Source organism: Lissotriton vulgaris, unplaced genomic scaffold, assembly GCF_964263255.1.
Source record: "Lissotriton vulgaris unplaced genomic scaffold, aLisVul1.2 SCAFFOLD_3287, whole genome shotgun sequence".
NCBI lineage: Eukaryota > Metazoa > Chordata > Amphibia > Caudata > Salamandridae > Lissotriton > Lissotriton vulgaris.
Window position 1 is genome coordinate 113,033 of NW_028240629.1, and position 22,010 is coordinate 135,042.

General features: G+C 48.4%; 2 non-coding genes across 2 annotated transcripts; both read left to right on the forward strand.

Annotated features, from left to right (window-relative positions):
• The first annotated feature begins 5,171 nt into the window (after positions 1-5,171).
• LOC147672925 (U6 spliceosomal RNA) lies at positions 5,172-5,278 on the forward strand. Its single transcript, XR_015303476.1, has one exon. It is a non-coding gene; the product is annotated as a U6 spliceosomal RNA (small nuclear RNA).
• Positions 5,279-5,785: 507 nt separating this feature from the next.
• LOC147672926 (U6 spliceosomal RNA) lies at positions 5,786-5,892 on the forward strand. Its single transcript, XR_015303475.1, has one exon. It is a non-coding gene; the product is annotated as a U6 spliceosomal RNA (small nuclear RNA).
• Positions 5,893-22,010: the final 16,118 nt, after the last annotated feature.

A 22,010-nucleotide genomic window follows, 5' to 3' on the forward strand; every position in this document is an offset into this window, starting at 1 on the left:
TTGGGGTTGTGATGGCATGATTCTTACCTGCTGTGGATGCTTGTTGGTCCGTGCTGTCTAGGTCGGCCACGCCCGTCACGCTCTATGGTACCAATGTACCCTCCACAAGTTCCTCCAGTGGTGTTGATTCTGGCACAGTTGATGTTCCCCCAACGGTGAGCTGAGACTGCTCCATCCTGGCAGCTAGCTTTTCCTTGGAGCGCTGGCACAGGTCGTACCAGCGCTTGTGTAGTACCTCAACACTCCTGTCTGTGACTCCCAGGGCATTTACTTTTGCCTGTATGTCAGCCCAAATCCTCCTTTTCCTGGTCTCTGGCACCTTCAGGGAACTTTTACCAAATAGCAAGTCGTGGTTAGGCACCATCTCCTGAATGAGGGTCTCTATTTCAGCCTCAGAAAACTTCATTTTCCTCTTTCTGGCATTTTCTCCTTCCTGCTGCTGTGTCCCAGCCATTTCCTTATTGCCACTTTCAGCCATGGTGTGCCTGGAGCAGACTTCGGTCTCCCTCACTCCCTCTCTGTGAGTCTCCCTCAACAAACACTGTTGCAGCATGGGTAGTCTGTTACTTCCTGGTGGTGATGTCATCAGACTGCACCAGTATTCCGATTGGCTGTTTAGGGAAAATCGCAAATTTGCGATTTTTCCCGTTAAGGAATCGCAAATTTGCGATTTATTCCGGTTTAAGGAATCGCTTTTCACGTTCTCGCAGTTAAATAGCGATTTTTACCGAATCACTATTTATTTGCGATTTTTTTGATACATAGCGATTTGCGATTCGGAATCAGAGATTCGGTAAAAATCGCTAATTCCGATTCGCAAATCTTGTCCTACATACATATGAACCTTTGAGAGGGAACTCAAACTTAAATCAGTATAAGAATGCGAATTGCTGCTTGAAAGAGTCCACTCAGAATTGTTTTTCCTTGCTCTTTAGATAAGCAGTGGGATCATTTCTTTAAATCAAGTTTTATATATTCTGAAATTGAAAGCAATACAGTGTACACGATCCAAAATAATTATAATAGAAGAATTTCACACGGTATCTGCAGGAAATAAGCATCTGCAAGTCTGCTGCACAGACGATGGCCCACAGTGCGCGCCGCCCCTTCAATCAAGTTTGCTAATGAAACAAATTTGATTTCTAACATGATTGTAAGGTACGCTCTCACTACACTTTGTTCCTTAGCAACCGTGCAGGTACCTAGGAAAATGCAAATTTGGGGCAGTAGGGTCGTCTGTTGTTTTTAAATTAGAAATAACACTTGAAACGGGAAAATAACGTTATTAAATTGTATTTCTCTCTGCTCAACCAATCTGTCATCACACTTTCTAGACAAATACATTTTTGCAACCAACATATATTTTTATTATCATAAATAGTATTCATAGCGTTTGTATTCTTTTTAAATTAAAATGTTTTATAATTTAATTTTTATTTTATTATTATATGACCTCTCTCGTAACAGTTTAAGGATGCTTTCCATATCTTGAACGGTCCTTGTTATATTTATGTAAACATTAAACAGTAAGCTAATCGCGGAGGTGCAATAACAACTCCTCCCTGGCAATATGACGTGGGCATGCATTACCTCCTCGTTAGTCTTCCCCACCACATGATTTACAAAGTGAGCTTTAGCTCCACAACAGAACCCTCCAAAGCAAAAGAAAAACACCTCCCACCCCCTCCCAACATGGCCGACCAGTCCCACCAGACCTCTATAAGAGGCGGACCGGCCCACCAACAGCCTGTTTTTTTTGTTCTGCGCGATACTCTCCAGAGGCGCTGTTCAGGTAAGATGGGCCGGCGTGAGCTGGCCCTTGGGGTTTAGGGTGGAGGACCTGCTCTAGCGGTCCCTGGTGCCTTAGGCCTACTAATCCCCCCCCCTCTTCCTTCCCCCGGTCCTGTGGGGCCGGTTAGGTGCTGCTATAGCGTGCCAAGGGTCTACAGGGGGGGGGGGGCGGCCGGGGAGATGGGGTGTTGGTACATTCCCGTGTTCTCCCCAGGTCGTTACTAATGGGCCCTGGCCACTAAGTGGACTTTGGGTCCGGCGCTGGGGGGTCTCCTGTGTGTATGCTGGGGCCCCGGTTACCTTTGATACGCCTGGCGTGGGTCCTTGGGGCTCGCGCTGTTCTAGCGGTGGACTATTGCTATGGACCTGATGTTTCTCGTCCCGATGCCAATTCCGGTGATGGTGTCGCTCTTTAGGGCTCCTCATCGCATTGGCTCTACTTTCACCACTTTCTCCCTGCAGCGCATTTCCCTGGTACTCCTGTCTACTGAAGTTTATTGAAGTCGTGCGCATACTTTACAGGTGGGAGGCGCCGGGTTCTATCCCCGGCATCTCCAGCCTTTTGCCATTCACGCATCACCGTGGGTGGCCCCGGAGTCTTTTCCGCTTCCCGGCCATGCCCCTGTGACCTGGGGTCGGCCGGCGTGTATCGCGCCTCGCCTGACGAAAACCTGGTCGGATTCCGAGGGATACAAAGGCGTCCTACCTCGTCGGCGGGCCCTCGGGGGACCTGTGGGCCGGGTCCGGGTATGTGTCTGCTGCCTCGGGGCTCGGCGCTGGTCGCTTCCGCCTCCGGACGGGAATTTCAGGATTCCCTGGGTCCCGCGGCTGTTTGCTGCGCTGGGGTTGGCTGGGGGCTTTCCCGCCTCTTGGGGGCGGGGCTTCGCTCGGCCTGGTGCAGCCGGTGTAGCGGCCGGGGCTGTGGGGTGCTCTCACGGGCGGCAGGCACGGCGGCTCGCGGAGCGGTGCAGACGCCCTTAGGGTACAAGGAGCTCGCAGGTAAGGCTTATGCCGTTGGTGGGTCTGCCCCCACGAAGGGTCCGTTCCTGCATGTGCTGTGTATTGCTACTCCTCCGGCCCCCTCCGCTAGTGTATGCCGTCCTCGGGCGGCTCTGCTGTTGCACGGAGTTGTCCCCGGCGCCTAGGGCGCGTTCGGGAAGACTCAGCTGTTCCGGTTGTCATCCTGGGGGCCCGTGTTTCCCCCGAGGACTGTGGCTGGAGCGTGGAGCCAGATTGATGGCTCAGTGGACTGATGCGTCCACTACAGAGGAGTGGAGGTGGCCTAACGCCTAGGGCGCTCGACCTCGGTCCAGGAGTAGCCGGGTTCGAGTCTCGGCAATGACGCTCACATTCTGGGCATTTCACCTCATACATGTTCGACCTCATAAAGTCCTGGCCTTCGGCGGAGCCTTCCCTTTCCTCAGGTGCTCGCTTCGGCTGCAATTTTTTACTCCATGGGAAGGTTCGAATCCTGCCTGGGCTGTAGAGCTCTCCCATGGTGGTTTGGCCCGGGTGCCGGGGTCGGTCCCCTGCCGCGGCGGGCCTTCAGTTCATGGAGTGCCATGGCCCGGTTTTTTCCTCGCCTCGGTGCCTTTCCCACTCGTGGCCTCCCATTCTGCTTCTCTGGGCAATGGCGTGTTTTTGTCGCTTGCACGGCCCCCACGAGGCTTTGGTTGCCTTGCCTCCACCTGAGGGGTGTCTGGGGGGGGTCGTCTCACTGGGGGTGCCAGAGGGTACCCCTGCGGCATTGGGCCGTTACGCCCTGGAGGCGCCTGGTCTCGTTCGCTCTCCGTAAATGTGCTGGGTCGGGCCTGGTTGGTCCCTGGATGGGAGTCGGCCTGGGAATACCGGGTGCGGTGGGCTTTAGGCTTTCATGCCGGCGCCTTGAGACCCTTAGGGGGTGTTGTGCGCTTTTCTTGGGTCGCTTACGCGACGGAAGTTTTAGCGTGGCCCCTGTGCTGGGTGGTCGCGCGCCAGGTTGTGGAGAAGTGTGGCTCAATGGTTAGTGCAGCAGACCCTGATGCAGAGGTCTAGCCCGGGACCAGGGTTCTATTCCCCGCCTCGCCGGGTCTCGGGCTCCAAAATTCCACCGACCGGCTTGTCCTCGCCTCGGTGCCTATTCCTACCATGGAGTCCCACTCTGCCACTCGGGGCGATAGCTTGCTTATTCTTCATGACGGCCCCCACAACGCTAAGGAGGCCTGGCCTCCTCCTTGTGGGTGCCCCGGAGTGGACGCCTCACAGGGAAAGCCTGGATGGGTTCCACAGCGGTATGTTACGTCCCTAGGGGTGTGGGTGTCTCGCCTTCTCTTGGGTGGGGCCCTTCGACTTCCCCCCGGATTTTGGGGTGTCAGCCTTCACGTGGGGCGTTCTGGGCTTCCGGGCCCGGGTTTTCGGGTGCTCGCTTCGGCAGCACATTTACTAAGATTGGCTTTTCCCGGTCTCGGGCTGGTGCGGCCGCTCCCTTTTTGTTTTTCCGCCCCTTGATCCTGGCTTTCGGCCATCTCCCTCCCTGGGATTCCCGGGGGGGGGGGGCTGTCGCCTCCGTTGCGTCCCTTCTTGGGACGTTGCTGTCAGGGTTCTTGGGCTCTTTGGGCTTACTGGCCGGTGTCCAGTCTTGCGGTTTTCCGCGGGTTCCGCCTTCTCGGAAGGTTGGGGTGCCTTCTCCTTCCCTTGTCTCGCCTGTGGTCTTTTTTCTGGGCCCGTGGGTGGGGACTGTGCTCCTGGCCCGCCTGGTGGAGCTTCTTCGCCGGGTGGGGGTCTGGGTGTTCCCTGTATGGCCGTATGGTTCTTCTCGGCCTCGTCGTTTTCGGGGGTGAGGCGTCTCGTCAAACTCCCTGCACTATGTGCGGTGGGCCCTTCGGCCCCCGTCTCGGGCTTGTCCTCCTTCGGGGGTCGTGTGCCTGGTCCCGGTTCTTCCTTCTGGTTCTTTCGGGGGGGTTTGGCCGGGGCGTTTGGGGGTCGTTGGGATCTCCTGCAGTCTTGCGGCTCCTCATGCTTCGGGGGTTGCCGGCAGTCCTCATGGCCTGCCGTCTTTTGCACCAGTGCTTCGAGGGTCGGTCGACCTGGCGCATGTCCTGTCCCTTCGGGCTGTCTTTCCCCCGGGGTCCGACTTGGTGGAGGCGGTTCGGCTGTGTCGGTCCTGGCCTCCGTTGCCTGGTCTCGACCTGACCCCGGTGGTGGTTCGGCGCCTGGGGCATCGACTCGGTCTGCCTCCGGTGGCTCTGTTCACGGAGGGGGTCTCGGCCCTCCTGCCCAGGTTCTGGTTTCTCCGCCCGGGTCCTTGTGGTTCCCCTGTCTTTCGCTTGACCTTTTCGGTCTACTGTACGCGTTTCCCCCGTGCCCTCTGTTATCGCGGGTCCTCTGCTGGATTCGCTTGGGTGCTCGCTTCGGCAGCACATCCACTAAAATTGGAACGGTACTGAGATGATTTGCGTGGCCCCTGCGCATGGATGACACGCAAAATCATACAGCGTTCCATGAATAGCCGGGCCGGGGTGCTCCTGGGTGCTCGCTTCGGCTGCGAGTGGCCTACTGTTGGGACGTTACGGTGCAGTTTGACATGGCCCCGGCGCATGGTTGGCACGCGCATTCGGGTGGCGTTCCTGTTTGGGTTCCCGGCGGGGTCCGCCGCCCCTGGTACCCTCTCCTGTTGCGAGCTGGCGGTTCAGGCCTACGGGCGGTTCCCGGTTCTTCCCGTCCGTGGTTGGTCCGGTGTCGGTGTTGGCCGGCTCCTTCGGCTGGCCTGTCTCCGTCTGCAGGCCTGATTCTGGCGCGTTGTGATGCCCGCGCCTCCGTGGACCCCTTGCGGGTCTGGGATTTCCCGGCTGAGGGGTTTTCCTTGGGCGTGGCTCCTTCTTCCCGGGGGGCCCGTTGGGCGGCCTTGCGGGCCTTCCACAGTCCGGTGTTCGACGGGCTGGTTTCCCTGGTGGCTCGCTTGGCTCCGGTGTTGTTTCTCCTTCGCCCACGGTCGCTCTGCCGGTCTCCCCCTTGGGTGCTCGCTTCGGCTGCACATATACTAAAATTGGAACGATACAGGGATGATTGGCATGGCCCCTGCGCTAGGGTGTCACGCTATTTCGTGAAGCGTTCCATATGAGTTCTCTCTCTCGTTCTACGAGCTCTTCGGGGTCCGCCCTTTTTGGGCCCCTGCCCTCGGTGGCTTTACGGTTCCTCACCTTTTAGGTGGTCTTTCCCTGGTGGCAGTGGTGTCTGCTGGGCGGATGGGCGTGCGGGGGTCGTACCTCCGCTCCCCTCCATTCTTGCGGGTTTTTGCCGGACATGGTTGTTCCTCCGGCATGTCCCCCGTGTCCTCCCCGGGGTTCCTTCCCTGGGGTCCCGGGCTCGGGTGGTGTCTTCACCGCCTTTTCCCTGCCGACGAGGTTCCTCTCTTGTCCGTGCTGGTTGACGGCGTGCTGTTTTGGCTTCTCTTGGCCGCACGTCTTTCCTTTCCCGGTGGGATGGCCTGTTTGTGTCTGTTGGCCCGGTTCGTTCGGGCCACTAGCCCTCTTTCCACCTTGGTTCGCGGGCTTCCACGGGCTATCATCCCTCCCTACGCTTCGCTGGGTTCGGTGGAGCCGGCGGGGGTCCAAGGTCGGTCCACGGGGTGTGGCCCGGTGTCCTGGGCCCCCTTCAGGGTGTCTCCTCTTTGGAGATTTGTCGGACGTCGGCGGTGTCGTCCCCCGCCTTGTTCTTGGGACTCTTGCGGTCCCGGGGGTCTTCGCTGGGGCCGTTCGGACGGCAGGGGCTGCGGCTCCTGGCTGGCCTACTTTTCCTTTATATCTTGAATTCAGGTTTCCTGTGATCCCTGTTTTCTGGTCATTGATTCTCCTCCAACCTTGGGTTGGTTTCTCTGCATCACCGTGTGGTGTTGTTTTTAGGGTGGTCAATGAAGCCTTGTTGGCTTGGGTATTTGCTCACTTTGTAAATCATGTGGCGAGGAAGACTAACGAGGAGGTAATGCCCCGGTTACTTACCGGTAATCTTCATTACTCCGAGTATAGTCTTCCTCGCCACATGAGTTCCCTCCCCCCCTCCCTGTCTGGCTATCGGCTTCATTGTTTGCTTGGTAGATCAGGCTGTTGGTTGGGCCGGTCCGCCTCTTATAGAGGTCAGGTGGGACTGGTCGGCCATGTTGGGAGGGGGTGGGAGGTGTTTTTCTTTTGCTTTGGAGGGTTCTGTTGTGGAGCTAAAGCTCACTTTGTAAATCATGTGGCGAGGAAGACTATACTCGGAGTAATGAAGATTACCGGTAAGTAACCGGGGCATCACTAAAACATGAGCTCTGGTTGTCAAACTCACGCAATTCATCCACGTTTGATGCACATGCTATTCAGTAATAAGAGGAGTGTCATTAGGTTACCCATATATTTTTTCAAGACCACTTCATGGGATACACAAGACTCCAAAGTAAATTAATGTTGAATATAAAAATTTTAAACCGTTGAAATATCTTAGTACCATGCCCAATTGTCACATGTAAGTTATGCAGATGGGAGTCACAATTTGGTGTCAACGTTTCACGTGGGAGTGCAGCACCCTACGCAATTCAAATGTCACACAGTGGGCCAAAGAATGTTTCACAAATGTACACAAGATTTCATGAACGTATCACTACAGATGTTGTACCTAGATACTTTTGCTCGACACCTTGTTTACCTGGTGTTTGGCCCTCGTGGTAGATATAAATGATACCATGTGCAGTAACACAAGGCTATCTGGGGTGGCATAAGATTGACACTTGGTATTGCCCCATTTGTAGTTCAATTCCTGTAAAAAGATGACATTTTTCAGACATTATTTGGGCTGACGAAACTTGGTAGTTTAAACTGGGTCTGGACTCAGCCGGGTTTGACATCAGAAGCAAAGGCAATTGTGAACATAAATTGAATGAGTGCACCTCCAACCATTGTCTCTACATTTTTGAAATAAACATGCTATTTATCTGAAAGTTTCATACATCTTTTTTCCATTATTTGGTAGTAGGGCACTTTATTACTAACTGAATAGATCGTACTTCATGTATCCGGAGAAGTACTTTTGTAGTACTATAAGTACAAAAGAACAAGTATTACTCGTGCACAGAGCTTATAATGAACAGTTAGTGATAGGCTTGAGAAGTGAATGGATTATTATCTTAAGAAGAGGGTCAAATTGTCTGTTTCAAGTCTGTTCTGAAAATAATAACATTGTTTTTTTAATTAATTAATGTATTTATTCTTTTAAAAATATTTATATTGAGCGGTAAATCAGGGCAGAGTTACATGCATCAAGATTCATTATTGGCTGCGACCACATCAAAAGTATAAAGCGACGCTACACATTGTCACTTCCACATATTATAAAGGAAAATCCATTCACATAACCCCTTTTTCCAACCACCCATGGCATTACAGACCTATCACGGGGATACATCCTCTGCGACAATTTACGATGAGTAAAAAACGCCTTTTCTGCCACCATCGCCTCATCCATATCTCTACACCATTTTTGGAGCGTAGGCAGCGCGTCTGATCCCCACAACATAGCAATATTGTGTTTCGCCATCATCATACCGAGCACATCCCAATCTTGTTCTTGGTGGTTGAGATCATTCGGCTCCCACACATTCAGCAGACAGCGCCTTGGCTCCGGTAGGATCGAGATTTCTATTGCCTGGGAAATAGTGCACATTATTTTGGCCCAATATGCCGCAATGTGTGGACAGTCCCAAATAGTGTGGTAAAACGTGCCCTCCTCCCCACATTTGCGCAGACAGTATTTGTGTGGGGCTGTTCCTATTACACAGAGCGTTGCTCTAGCGTGGTACGTGCGGTGCAGTACTTTGAGTTGGACCAACCGGAGCCTAGAGGGTATCACCGTCTCACGGGGTGAGGACAGGGCTTCCTGCCATTCCGACTCGTCAATGTCGCCCACTTCCCAGGACCAGGTCTGTCTCAGCTTGGACATTGGGTCTGGCAAGTTGTTGACTATTTTACGGTATGTCAAGGACGTCACCCTGCTCGTCATGTATTCTGTCAAAAGTCTATCCTCCAATGGGGTGGCCTCTTGTAGGGAAGTGCCCGGTGGTATGGTTGCCTGGATTCCATTTTGGATTTGGAAATACCTACATTTCTCCATCTGTGCCATGCCGTACTGTGTTTGTAAATGCGCAAACTCAACCACCGCCCCCTTTTTCCAAAGATCACCCACTACAGAAAGACCAACATTGTCCTAATGTTGAAACCCTTTACTCCTGCGAAGGCAGCCCAGCCGTTGCGAGTCCCACAGTGGTGTCATTTGTGTGATAGTTCCTGCACATTTTAAGCGGGGCTGCGCTTGATACCAAATATGAATTGTGTGTGATGTAGGGCTGAGGAGTCCTGGGGGCCTACGGCGTCTATATATATTCGCATCAGTCCTTTCCCTTCTAGTCTCTGCCTGTCTGCATGATATGCCGGCACGTCCTGTGGGGCATGCAGCCAATAGTTGATTATTTTAAGATGCGCCTCCCAATAATACAGCTGCACGTTTGGAAGCGCTATCCCTCCATCGTACCAGCTGTGCACCTATTTATCCTAGGCAATCCGTGCCGGCTTGTTTCCCCACAGTAGACTGGAAACTTTCGCCACTATGGCTTTGAAGTAGGCCTGCGGGACTAGAAACGGCGTGTTTTCGAGAACATATAGAAAATGCGGGAGCGCCATCATTTTATAGAGTGCCGCCTTCCCCAGCAGTGTGAGGGCGAGACTTCGCCTCACCACCACATCGCGCTTAAAGCGGTCTAATTGGGGCTTTAAATTCTTCGTATAGAACTTGTTGAAGTCAGAAGTTGCATAAATGCCCAGGTATATAAAGGCTTCGTCAGTGACCCGCAACGGATAGTCTGCAGGCAGTAGCATCGGCGGATCAGTCAGCACATAAATGACGGACTTGGACCAATTTATAATGTACCCAGATACCCTACTGAATTTCTCGCACACATTTAACATCACCAGGATGTATTTTCTAGGGGAGGTTAGGTACACCAGTACATCGTCAGCATATAATGATATGCGATCTTCCGAGGCGTCAACCACCAAAGTCCTCGGATAGATGGCTTCCATCTAAGCCACTGCTCTAATATCAGCACGAACAACAGGGGGGATAATGGGCACCCCTGCCGTGTTCCCCGAGCAAGCGGGAAGTCCCTTGAAATGTGCCAATTTGCCGCCACATGCGCTGGTGGGTTATTATAAAGCAGACAGATCCAGGCACAAAAATTAGGGCAGAAGCCCAGGTGCTGCAATGCTGCAAACAAATATGGCCATTCCACCGTATCGAACGCCATACTGGCGCCGAGTGAGAGGATGACCGTGGGTTCCTGAATGTATGATCGTCGAGTCAGCACCGCCTGAAGCCGTCATAAATTGAGTGCTGTGCTTCGCTGAGGTATGAACCCCGATTGATCAGGACTTATTAGAGATGAAAGGTGGGGGGTCTACTGCATCGCCAGTAGCTTGCTGAGTATCTTTGGTCCAGCGTTAATTAAGAAAATTCGGCGGTAAGAGCTACAATCTGCCGGGGGTTTGCCCGGTTTATGAATTGCTATAATTGTGGCCAGCCGCTGATCGCGTTGCATCTCTCCAGCCTGAAGACTGTCTTGGAACATGTTCAAAAGGAAGGGGGCCGATACCTGAGCAGTTTGCTTATATAGTTCTATTGGGAATCCGTTTGGTCCCACTGCTTTACCGGACGCAAGGGAGCTGATGGCTGTCTGTATCTCCTCGACCGAGAGGTCAGCTTCTAAAAGTAGTGCCGCCTCCGGTGTGAGCTTCGGCATGGCAATATCTTTGATGTATCCGTGCGCTTCCTCAATTGTGAACGTGGTGCGGGAGGCATATACCTGTTCAAAATAGTCAGCTAATGTGTCCACTATGTCATTGGGGGCAGTCACCAGGGAATCCGCGGGCGTATGCAGCTGTGCAATTACCCTATCTGCTTTTTCCTTTTATCTAGCCAGGCTAGCATTTTTCCCACCTTATGCCCTAGTTCGTACACCCTGTGGCGCGTGGCCTGAAGTCTGACCGAGATCATTTCTCTCTGGTACGCCACAAACTCACTTTGTTTAAGCCGCACTCTCTGTGCAGTATGAGGCGTCAGGTGAGCTGCATGCTGAACCGTCGCATTATCTAGGTCGGCTTCCATACTATCTAGTTCAGCCCGTTTTCCCGTTTATATCCTGTGACCGATGCTATAGCGTGCCAACGTGTAACAACTTTATAGGCCTCCCATAAAATGCTGGGTGAATCCACCGACTCTGTGTTCTCTTGGAATTTTTTTTTAATAGTGTCTATAAGACCCTTCAACACCTCAGGTATGTGCAAATAACTAGGATGGATGGGGAATATACGGCGCCAAAGAGTCTGATGGCGCGTATAGGATAGCAGTATCGGTGAGTGTCCCCCTAGGGCGAATGTCTGCCTCGTCTATCCCCCCAAGGCCTTCCGCTGAGACCAGGAAGTAGTCTATGCGTGTGAGACAATTGTAAACCCCTGAGTGGAAGGTGTATTGTCTAGTATTTGGGTGCTGATACCTCCAGGCATCTGTGAACCCCAAGGCCTCTATAAGCCAGTCATACGGCGACTACACGGTGTTGTCGGTTTTGTGGGGTGCCTAACTATTGTGCCGTCCACTATATCATTAAAGTCACCCCAATCACCATCATCGCTTCTGGTAGAGCAAGTAAGAATGCAGTAAATGCAGAGTGTGCCATTGTATGTAAGGATGGTGGGATGTATACTGAGACTAAATTAAACAGTTGTCCTTCCCATTGGCAAGTGTCAGCCGCAAAGCAGCCCTGGTCATCTACCCGTGTCTAGCATACTATGAGCGGGAAGTTATTTTTTATAAGTACGCCCACACCTCTAGACCCGGAGGAGAACTCAGCATGTGTCACCATTTTGTAACCCCATCTATTCATGGCCTTGCAAGTGGATCCCGTTAGATGCGTCTCCTTCAAGAGGGCCATCGCAGCTGCCAAGTCACTTGCTGAATTTGGTTTAAAATTGAAAAGGCCTGGAGCAAGAGCCTATCTCGTCTTGGTGCAGTCTGAAGATTGACTTTTCTTGGCGTAGTCGAAGACTGACTTGGAGAGCTCTTTGTGTGTTCCTATTGTGTGTTGATTTAGGTGGAGAGTGAATGCGTCTGATACTAGAATGCCTTGTTGGAGTAAAGTGTTGTGCTTGGGGTGCCACTGATGTTCTGCTCAACATTGGCTGGAGGAAAGGCAGCCTGCACCTCCGGAAGGCACTCAGAGTTTTGAGAAGTATGTGAAGCATGGTATTTGCCCTATTATGTTTCGTGCATTGTGGCACAAGTATACGAGGGACAATATTGAGCTTCAGTGGCCACTTGAAGGTACTTTTGATGAACAGAAACCGAATTAGTTACATGAACAATTATTTGCTAGAAGAAGTAAGCAGTCAATGTTTGATACTATGCAGGTATGGCAGAAGGAAGCTAAGCAAAGGCGTATGCATTCTGAGAAGGAGTCTAGGAAGTAGGCAATGCAAACAATGGTTCAGAAAGTGGTAGCGTATTATAAGGAGGGCACTGAAAAGGGTATTGAGTGTGCGGATATGAAGTTTTGATGGCAATGTAATAAGTCCTATGTTGTTTGAGAGGATGAGGATCCTTTTGTAGAGGATCTATTGGACACTCGCCCCCCACCTCCCTATGCCCCACAGAGAATATATCCTGGTGTTCCCATGCCTCCTTCTGGTCTGTCCGCAGGTTCAACAGCATTGGCTCCAGCACTATCTGTCTCTCCTCATGCGAGTGTGGTGACTGCACGCACCCCCACAGAGTCTGCTGCTTTGCCTCATGTTTCTCCTCTTACTCTTACAACCACCACGTAGCCATTGCTGACATTGGCATCTACATCTGTACCTCTTGTGTCTTTCCAGGGTGTTTCACCTGTGGCGTTTGATAGTGTTGGGGCACCGGTGCAAGGGTCAGGAGGAGGGATTGGGCGGCGGCATGGGAGTGAATGGGGCAGGCATTGATTTGGGCCGATGTGGGTGAAGAAGAGAAGAAGATGGTTGCAAATACGGCAGCACAATGGGTTCGGAAGTGCAGAGAATATATGGAGTGTAATGAAAGATTTTGATCCGTTTGTACAACAGCATACCCTTCAGCATATGTCAGCCACACTAAATGGTTTCTGGGAACAGTGTTTTGGAGACACAGCTCTTCAAGTTGTTTATGATGTTCGAGATTGCGTATATTCAGTTGGTATGGCACCTGCACAGGTTTTTGGTAATGTTGGGACGCTTCTCGGTTATCGAAAAAGATTGACGTCGGGAGAGGTGCAAAAAGGCAAATTCTTGGGAGGTTTACACTTTATTCTCTTCCTTTGGGTGAATGCTTAACCAGGTGTATTCTCATTTTATATACGCAGCCATGCACATGCTTTGATGCAATCTCAAGAAATCCTCCTCCAGATAAGCTGCAGCGGTATCAGGAAGTGATCCACTTCCTGATACTGTAAGTCTTCAAGGATGTCTCTACTCCGTGCCTCTAGAGAAGCCAACAGCAGGCGGATCGGTTAAAAGTTAACCGCTTTACTTGGTGGCTCCACACATTAGTTCTAAGCGGCATGGGAGGGGGATTAAACTTCGTTGTCTCATTTTATTTATACTACACCATACAGTGTTGTAAGCTAAGAGCCAACTTGGAGACTATTTATGTAAAATACCAAGGAAAATACATCATAACGCTCTTGCATGCCCCGTCTTTCTACTTTGCTAAAAAAGTCTCTATATGGGCAGACTTTTGTCGACCTCCATTGGACCTCTGTCCCATCCCCCTGGCATTCGAGCATGAAAGAGAGTGTTTTATTAACAAATGAAACAAATGAAAGACAGCAGGGGTCCAAATAAAAATATACAGTGAGGTTATTTTATTAATGTATCTTTTTATTTTACTTTCCTGTCCTTTGTGGACTGTTTTTGGAAATATTCTAAAATGAGTATTAACTAAATTTATAACAGACATCTTTTGTTAGCCATATTGTGTATCGAAACAATATCTGTAAATTTAAACTGAACCTTCTCCAAATTATTCAGCAACATGAATGTACCTCTATTAAGTTCACCGACATTGTAAATGCTACTCATCTGATCTGAAGGTAGTAGGGTAGAAGCTCAGGGCAAAGCACAGTACAGAGTTTCAATTACACAAAAAATCACTTCAGTACTTCCAACAACAAGCATTTGCGAGAATTGGAGCTAATAGCATTGTAAATAGCAATGCCTTTTATTTATGTGTTTTAAAAACCTGCAAACGATGCGTAAACGCGCACTTTATACTCAGTCGTTGCTTATAAAAAGAAAGGCTGCCAACAAATTCTCCTCTTTTACTGCCAGCCGTGCTTCTGGTAAACAAGGACTATAAGTACAAAGTGTGTTTATGCACCATTTGCAGTTTTTCAAAACACATAAATAAAAGGCATTTTCAATGCCAATAGCTCTAAGTCTTGTTGCTACACAACTATCAATTCACCTCTCTCATGCCCTCTCTCTCACACACACACATACTCTCACACACACTTTCTATTTCTCAGACACCACATTTTTCCAAACAGACGTATATATGAACTGCTTCCAAAGTTGTTTATCAAACACATTCTCATGCATACATTTTCTCTCGAACGCACCCACCCAATTTATACTTACACACACATTTCTCCTGCACATGCTTTCAGACACCCCTCCCCTCTCTCACACACAGTTTCACCCCCACAGACACACACTCTTTCTAAATCTCTCTCACGCACACTCTCAGCTTGCCCTATCTGATACATTCCATCACCGGTGACCCTTCACTTTTTGAACAGGTGAAAGAAAATTATTCCTTTTTCATTCTTAATTCTCCCCTTAAATATGTTGCTATAAGCAACCCTCAACTTTGAACATGTTAAACAGTAGATGTTGCCGTGCTCAGTATAATGTGCTGTATGGCTAAATACTTATAAGGTCTGAAAGGGAAGACTGATTGCATTGCAAATGCTTGCTACCTATATGAATTCTCTTATCCCACCTAGACGGGTGGATTTGGACAAGTTAACGGCATGTTGTCAGAAGACAGAGGAGAGTGTGTCAGATGTCTTTATGCATTTTGAAGGGATGTAGCTAGAATTCAGTGGGCAGGATTTATCAGTTGAGGGTGGTGTTTGTTGTTTGTTAATAGGTTTGTTACGAATGTACTTCCTCAAATTGCGACTCGGTTGCAAGCTTCTGACAGTATGTGGACTACTTCCTCCCTTTCAGTGATATTGAGTATAGCTCAATATTCTGAGCATTGAGAACATGAGGAAAAGGGTACAGTGGAGAAAAAGAGGAAGGATTTAAAGACGAAGGTGTTTCTACAGCAGGTTGCAAGGGGGTCTGGAAGGGGGCTGAGGCTCTGGTCCAGCTCAAAGGTCACGGGATGCTGGTAGAGATGGTGCATTCTTGAGGCTGAATCAGTGCACATGTTGTAAAAAGGAGGGACACTGGCGAAGCGAGTGTCTGGAACTGTTACAGAAGCTTGCAGTACCTAGAGGGCGGGGTCCAGGTGGAAGGGACAGTGCACAGGTTGGTCGGGATAAGGGTCAAGTTGGTTCATCTTTAGGGGATCATTCAGAATAGAATTATTCCGATGACCCCTGGGGAAGGCAGTACTATCATGACGATTATGATCTGGATGAAGTTACAGGGATGTCCTAAAGCTTGGACAGCAAGGGACAGGGTGAGGGACCAGTCCAAATTTCTGTAGATCAGCTTAGTCCTTATGGCACGGCAGATTTGCATGGTTCAGCACTGAAATATTTGGTTGATACAGGTGCAATGAATAGCTCTGTTTCTCATTCGCTGGTCCCTGTGGCAGCCCTGTCTGGTCGTAATAATGTCTCTGTAGGTTTTCGAGGTATACCAGTTGTATGCCCCATATCCCAACCTCTTGCTTTTACTGTTGGTCCCTTTACCGTGGGCTCTCAATTTTTGTTGATGATAAATTGTGGGGAAAATTTATTAGGATTGCATTTGTTGGAAAAGTTACATGCCACCATTTTTTGTTCCTCGGATGGTGTTTATCTGACTTTTGGACCTAATGTGGTTAGTGCAAAACAGTGTTTGGTGAAAGATGCACAGCTTCCTGCTGAATTTAAGGATGTACCATCCTCATTGCGGGCCACAGGGGATATAGATGTGGGGTTGTTACAGATACCACCAGTTTTAATAATGGTCACAGATAACATTGAACTTCCTCATATTCCGCAATACAAAATATCACAGGCTGGGGAACAGGCTTTGATGCAGATTATACAGGACCTGATCAAATGGGGGTAGAGGAGACAGTAGTGAATGTGTGCAATAGCCCCATTCTCCCCATTCTTAAAAAAGGCACCTGTGGATTCCCCTGATGCCCATCCTGATATCTATCATTTTGTGATTGATCTATGGGAAATAAACAAAATTGTTGTTCCTCATTTTCCGGTAGTCCCTGATATTACTGTCCTTTTGACAAGAATTCCTTCCACAGATAAAAAAAATTCTGTTATTGATTTGAAAAATGCTTTTTTTGCATTCCTGTCCATACAGATAGCCTGTATTTATTCCGCTTCACTTTAGCTGGCAGAAGTTTCTAATTCTGTAGTGTACCTCAGGGGTATACTGAAAGTCCTAGTATTAATAGCCAAGCTTTGAAAAGTCAGATGGACTCTCTCTTTCTTCCCGCAGGTAATGTATTATTGCAGTATGTGGATGATATTTTGAAAGCCTCCGATACAGAAGAGGGTTGTTGGGATGCCACATTCAAATTGTTAAAGCATTTGGCAAACACAGGACATAAAGTATCCCTTTCCAAATTCCAATATTGTCAACAGCAGGTCACCTACTTAGGTCACTTGTTGTCGAAAGAGGGTCCGAGGCTAACACCTGAGCGAGTTGATGCCATTGTTACGATGCCTGTCCCTGTGACTCAAAGGGATGTGCATGCTTTCATGGGCATCACCTCGTATTGCCGGCACTGGATACCTGCTTATTCTTTTTTTATACGCCCTCTGCTGCGCTTGATAACTAAAGATGTGCATGAACCTTTGCCTTGGATGCATGAATGTCAGCATGCTTGTGAACAAATAAAAGTTGCACTTTGCTCTGCACCTGTGCTTGGCACGCCAGATTATAAGAAGCCATTTGTGTTGTACAAGTCCGAAGTGGCTGGATGTGCACTCTCTGTGTTAACACAAGTATTTGGAGGTAAGCATAGGCTGTGTGCTTATTTTTCTGCTGTGCTTGATCCTGTGGCCAGAGCACTCCTGAGTTTTTTAAATGCTGCGGCAGTCTCTATCCGACACTCACAGGGTTCGTTCTCAAACATGATATCACAGTAATGGAACTGCATGCTGTGGATGTCCTTTTAAATAAAACAAAGACGCAGCACCTTACCAGTCCTCGTCTGACTCAGTACAAATTAACATTGTTTGCACCTCATATTACTATTAAAAGATGTGCCACACTGAATCCAGCCACATTAGTACCCCTCCCTTCTGAAGTAGAGGGCAAGGATGTCCATGATTGTCTCTTTAGGACAGAGGAGGAGACGAAGGGACGGGTAGACCTGACTGATGTTCCCTTTTTTGATCCTCATGGGGAACTATATGTTGATGGCTCTTGTTTTAAATTGTCAGATGGCACCACTATTGAGGCATATGCTACTACCACGCTGCTCACAGTAGTAGAGATGTAACGTGTTCCTCATCAATCAGCGCAAGCTGCGGAGCTGATAGCTCCTTTGCGAGCATGTGAATTAAGCGAAAGACTGGCTGTCAATATTTTTACTGACAGCCAGTATGACTTCGGGGTGGCCCATACTTTCAGATGCCACTTGGCAGAGAGAGGATTCTTGACTTCACATGGGACCAAAATTCAACATGGTCCATTGATAGATAGACTTCTGACAGCTTTGACTCTTCCCACATGACTGGCAAAACTCAAAGTAGTACTCATAAAGCAATTACGGATAAAGCAGGAGGACAAATACTTTTGCAGACCAGATAGGGAAAGAGACAGCCAGGTTGAGAACGACCAAAATCTTTGTGGCAGGTCCTGCTAGAGGGGTACCAGACGTTGGTATGTTTGAGAATTCATTGGAAAGTGTTAGCAAGATACAGAGTGAGGCAACAGTAGTGGAGTTCGCAGTGTGGCAGGAGAGAACAGGGCATCTAGATGATGAAGGATGCTGGACTGACAAGTCTGAGAAACAGAGATGGATGCTAACAGATGCATATGTCCTTTCTGTAGTAACTATGGCACATGGTCCCGCCCATATTAGCGCCAAAAGCATTTGTAAACTGCTAGAACCTGTTTGTCAGAATGACAATATTCCAAAAGTTGCTGCTCATCTAGTGAAGTACTGTATGATTTGTCTGAAACACAATCCTGGGAAGGGTATCCCTACACCTTTTGGTAATTTTGCACCCCTTCTTTCCCTTTTGACGTACTCCAGATGGACTACATAGAGCTACAGTGGGTTAATAACTTGAAATATGTGTTAGAGGTAGTTTGTGCATTTATCAAATGGATTGAGGCGTATCTAACTAAAGAAAATACTGCAATGGCGACGGCAAAGTCTCTTATTAAAGAGTTGTTCCCGCTTTACAGCTTGCCCCATTTGATTTGACAACAGAAGTCACTTCAATGCCAAGGTGATCCATTTGGTGTGCGATGGTTTGCACATCAAACTAAAATTTCATGCGGCCAATCAACCTTAGTCAGCAGGTTTAGTTGAGAAGTACAACTGTACTCTTAAGGTAAAATTGGCAACAATTAGAGAAAGCACTGGATTGCAATGGTCAGATGCTTTACCTCTTGCCCTAGTGTCCACCAGAATGACAGGATTATCACCCCAGGAAGTGATCTTTGGCTGTCCAGCGAATGTGAGGTGTGTCTGTTGCATGTTTATCTAGGTTCCTGATCGATACTGTGACCTTATGCCCCTATTCGGCTATAAATCCATTTATTCCCTATATTGGCATAACTGTTCAAGTGCGATTTTCAGAAAAGTCATCTCTGGCCTCACACGAACAGAGCCACATTCCAGCATAGTTCTCTGCCACTTCCTTTGCGATCAATTATTGCAATGACAGAGCAGAAGTCACTATCTGATATTCCTAGATTAACACTCCGAGTTCTTCAACAAGATAAAAACTCAGCAAACCTGGAAATCCCCGCTTGCTGTGTTTTGATTAGTAATGGAACTCTAATGAGCAACTGATAGCTATCACTTCCTAGTGACATCTTTAATTGACGTCTTATGTCCAGCAAACTTGCGTCAAACCAGGCACCTGTCAGGTATAAATATTACCAACGTTGCCTTAAGCAATGAGACCAACAAGAGCTGTTGTGCTGTTGTAAGCTGCTGTGCACCCTGTGTGCATCCCATTGCTGCTGCAGGCAGTACGCTGCTGCTGTCCCTTGGTGGTGAAGCTACTGATACCATTATCGCTGCTAAAGCGCGAACGATGGTGCAGTACGCTTAGGAGCTGAACAGCCGTCCCTCTGCGAAGAGCCCAGCAGATTCCAGCTGCCACGGACACTGTCCCCCCTCCTCCTCCCGACGCACTGAAGAAGAGCCGCTGCCTTTCTCCTGCAGAGAAATCCAGCTCCGGCGTTTCCGGTCTGCCCTCGCGGGTGACTGGGATATCGAGAGTGCCCCCTGAAGGAGATACCAGACCTCCATCATTCTATTCAGAGGTATGGTGTTGACTAAACCCTTAGACGAGAATTCTTGAAGCAAACCTTGGAAAAACCAATTTAACTTAAAGCTACTTACTTACTCCCCTTCCACGTGTTAGGCTTAGGTCAGGCACACTGGGGTAGGCTTAGGTAGAAGCACCAGTTGAGTATGTTAGCCTAATGTATATATGACTGTATATATGTTTTATTACTTTTAAACCATTGTATGGCTAAGAAACCATATCAATGCTTTTACAGTTCTATTTCGCAATACTTATCTTACTGTACGTACTTTTTATAATAACAAGTCTTGCAATTGTGGCAATACATTTCTCTTGTATGAGAAGAACTGACTGTTCAATAAATGTTAACCCTTTATTGACAAACGCCCATCTCTCTATTCTCTACATCTCGTGAAAGTAAACTGCACTAAACTGACTGAGTGAAATACCTATCTATTGTTTCACACGACCCTAGAGATTGACTCTTGATCTGAGGAGCAAAGTTGTCATGTTGCACGGTTGTTGGAAAGCTGAATCCCTTCTTGTCTGTGCCAGGGAAGCTGATCACTTCCCATGCAGAGAAGAAAGTTTCCAGTGACCTCTGAGCTAGTTGGCAACACCCCCAATTAAGTTTAGCATAGTCAGTGGAGGCCTGGAATATCTGCAGTTCCACGTCGATACTACTGTTTATGTTATTCCAATGCGCAGGGCCTAGTGGGAAACTAGGAACTACACTACATGGCGCCCAAACGTTTGGTAAGGCGATAAACTAACGCAAGACGTTAGAGTAACTCAGTTGTGCATATTTCACACCCCTTTCTCCCGTAAATACTCCAATAGACGTCTGGAGTGGGTGAAAGGTTAAAATCCGCCCGACCTTAGTAGGAAGAGATTCCTATGTAAAGCTCTGGTTTATTCAACGTTGAAGGATACAGTGTTCCAAAATATTGTGCACCTAATCTTTGTCCCCTTGGAGACCAACTCTGCAAAGCCTGCATTTATAAAAAATGACAGACAGTGAAGAAGAAAGGGAAGCAGTTAGACTGGCATCCCTACTAATTGAGGAGGACTCGAGTCTCCTACAGACAGACCCGGATGCTATTATCATCCCGGTCCACTTAAGAAAATCTATAACTTTAAAACTTATAGAGAACGGACTGACACCCCAAGGTGGTACAGTAATTTTCGTGATAGAGGCTCACGAATATCGGCAGACAGAGGTATTCTATTCATGGATAAACTTTCCAGCGGTAAACGCTACAACAAAAGAGTTCCACTATTACAAAATAGAGGAACCTCCGGAAGAGTACGCTCCTTTCGAGGAGATTGAAATTCCACTTAAATTTCAAGAGCACCTGCTCTGGTTTAATGGCGCCCTAAAACATAATGATCACATAACTAAGCTCGGTCCACTGGGTAGACCAGGAGCCACGTGGCCGGTTCTAGCCAGCTACACACCACATCCTGACATTGTAAAAATGTCAAAGGAAGAGCTGTTAGTACAGCTAAAAACATTAATAAAAATACATAGGCAATTAGTCCAATATGTAATGCGGACTGCAACAGTCCAGCCAGCTGTTAATGTACCACAGCTGACCCCTCATCAGGGGAACACTAATAAAATCACACCACAGAACATACAGTCATGTCTTGGTAAAACACCCGTAAAACGGGAACAAATTCCTTTCTGGTTAGCACAGAAAATCACTCAAATAGAGGCAGTATTTCCTGATACTACCCCTATAGAGAAACACAGAATCTTGACCATCTGCCTTCCTATGGGAAACGCACGACACGTGGAGGACTGTGACACTTGGGGTACAGTCTTTGCTTCCATTTACACAAAAACACACGGTGTTCCGTCTATGGCGGTAATACCAGAAGTGCTAAAACAGATTCAAAATGAATACGGTCCAGAGCCCGCTTTAAATCTAGGTTTGAAATTACTGAAAGACTTCAAGCAGGTCTCGGCTATATTATTAGCCAACATAAAAGGAGAAGCAGCATCTGTGGCGATCCGCCAGAAGTTGGAGGAAACAGTTATAGAAGATCCTGTTGAGCTTGCAAAAATCATAGAAAAATGCTATGAAGAATTAGGTAGAGACAGCTTGGGTGGGAAACCAGTAAAGCCCCAACTGCTCGAAAATCCTGAAAAATTATTTATTAAAAATAATTCAAACACTCCTAAAAAGAGCTGGGATGGAAATAAACAATCCACTCCCAAGGAAAAAGTTTTCCAGTCCAGAGGAAGGTCTCCTCGACGGAGGGAAAGAACTCCGAATCGAGAACGCCAGTCTCCCCAGCGGGAGCCCTCTGAGAAAAGATATAACCTTAGAAATAGGGATAATCTGAAAAAACCTGATAGATAACAAAGTATTGATACACGTCCCTCTCGATCTTTTCCACAGAATTCGGAAAGAAGAGGACGGTCAGACCCAGGAGAGCACACCAAGTCCAAAGACAAGGAACCTGCTCAGAGTAA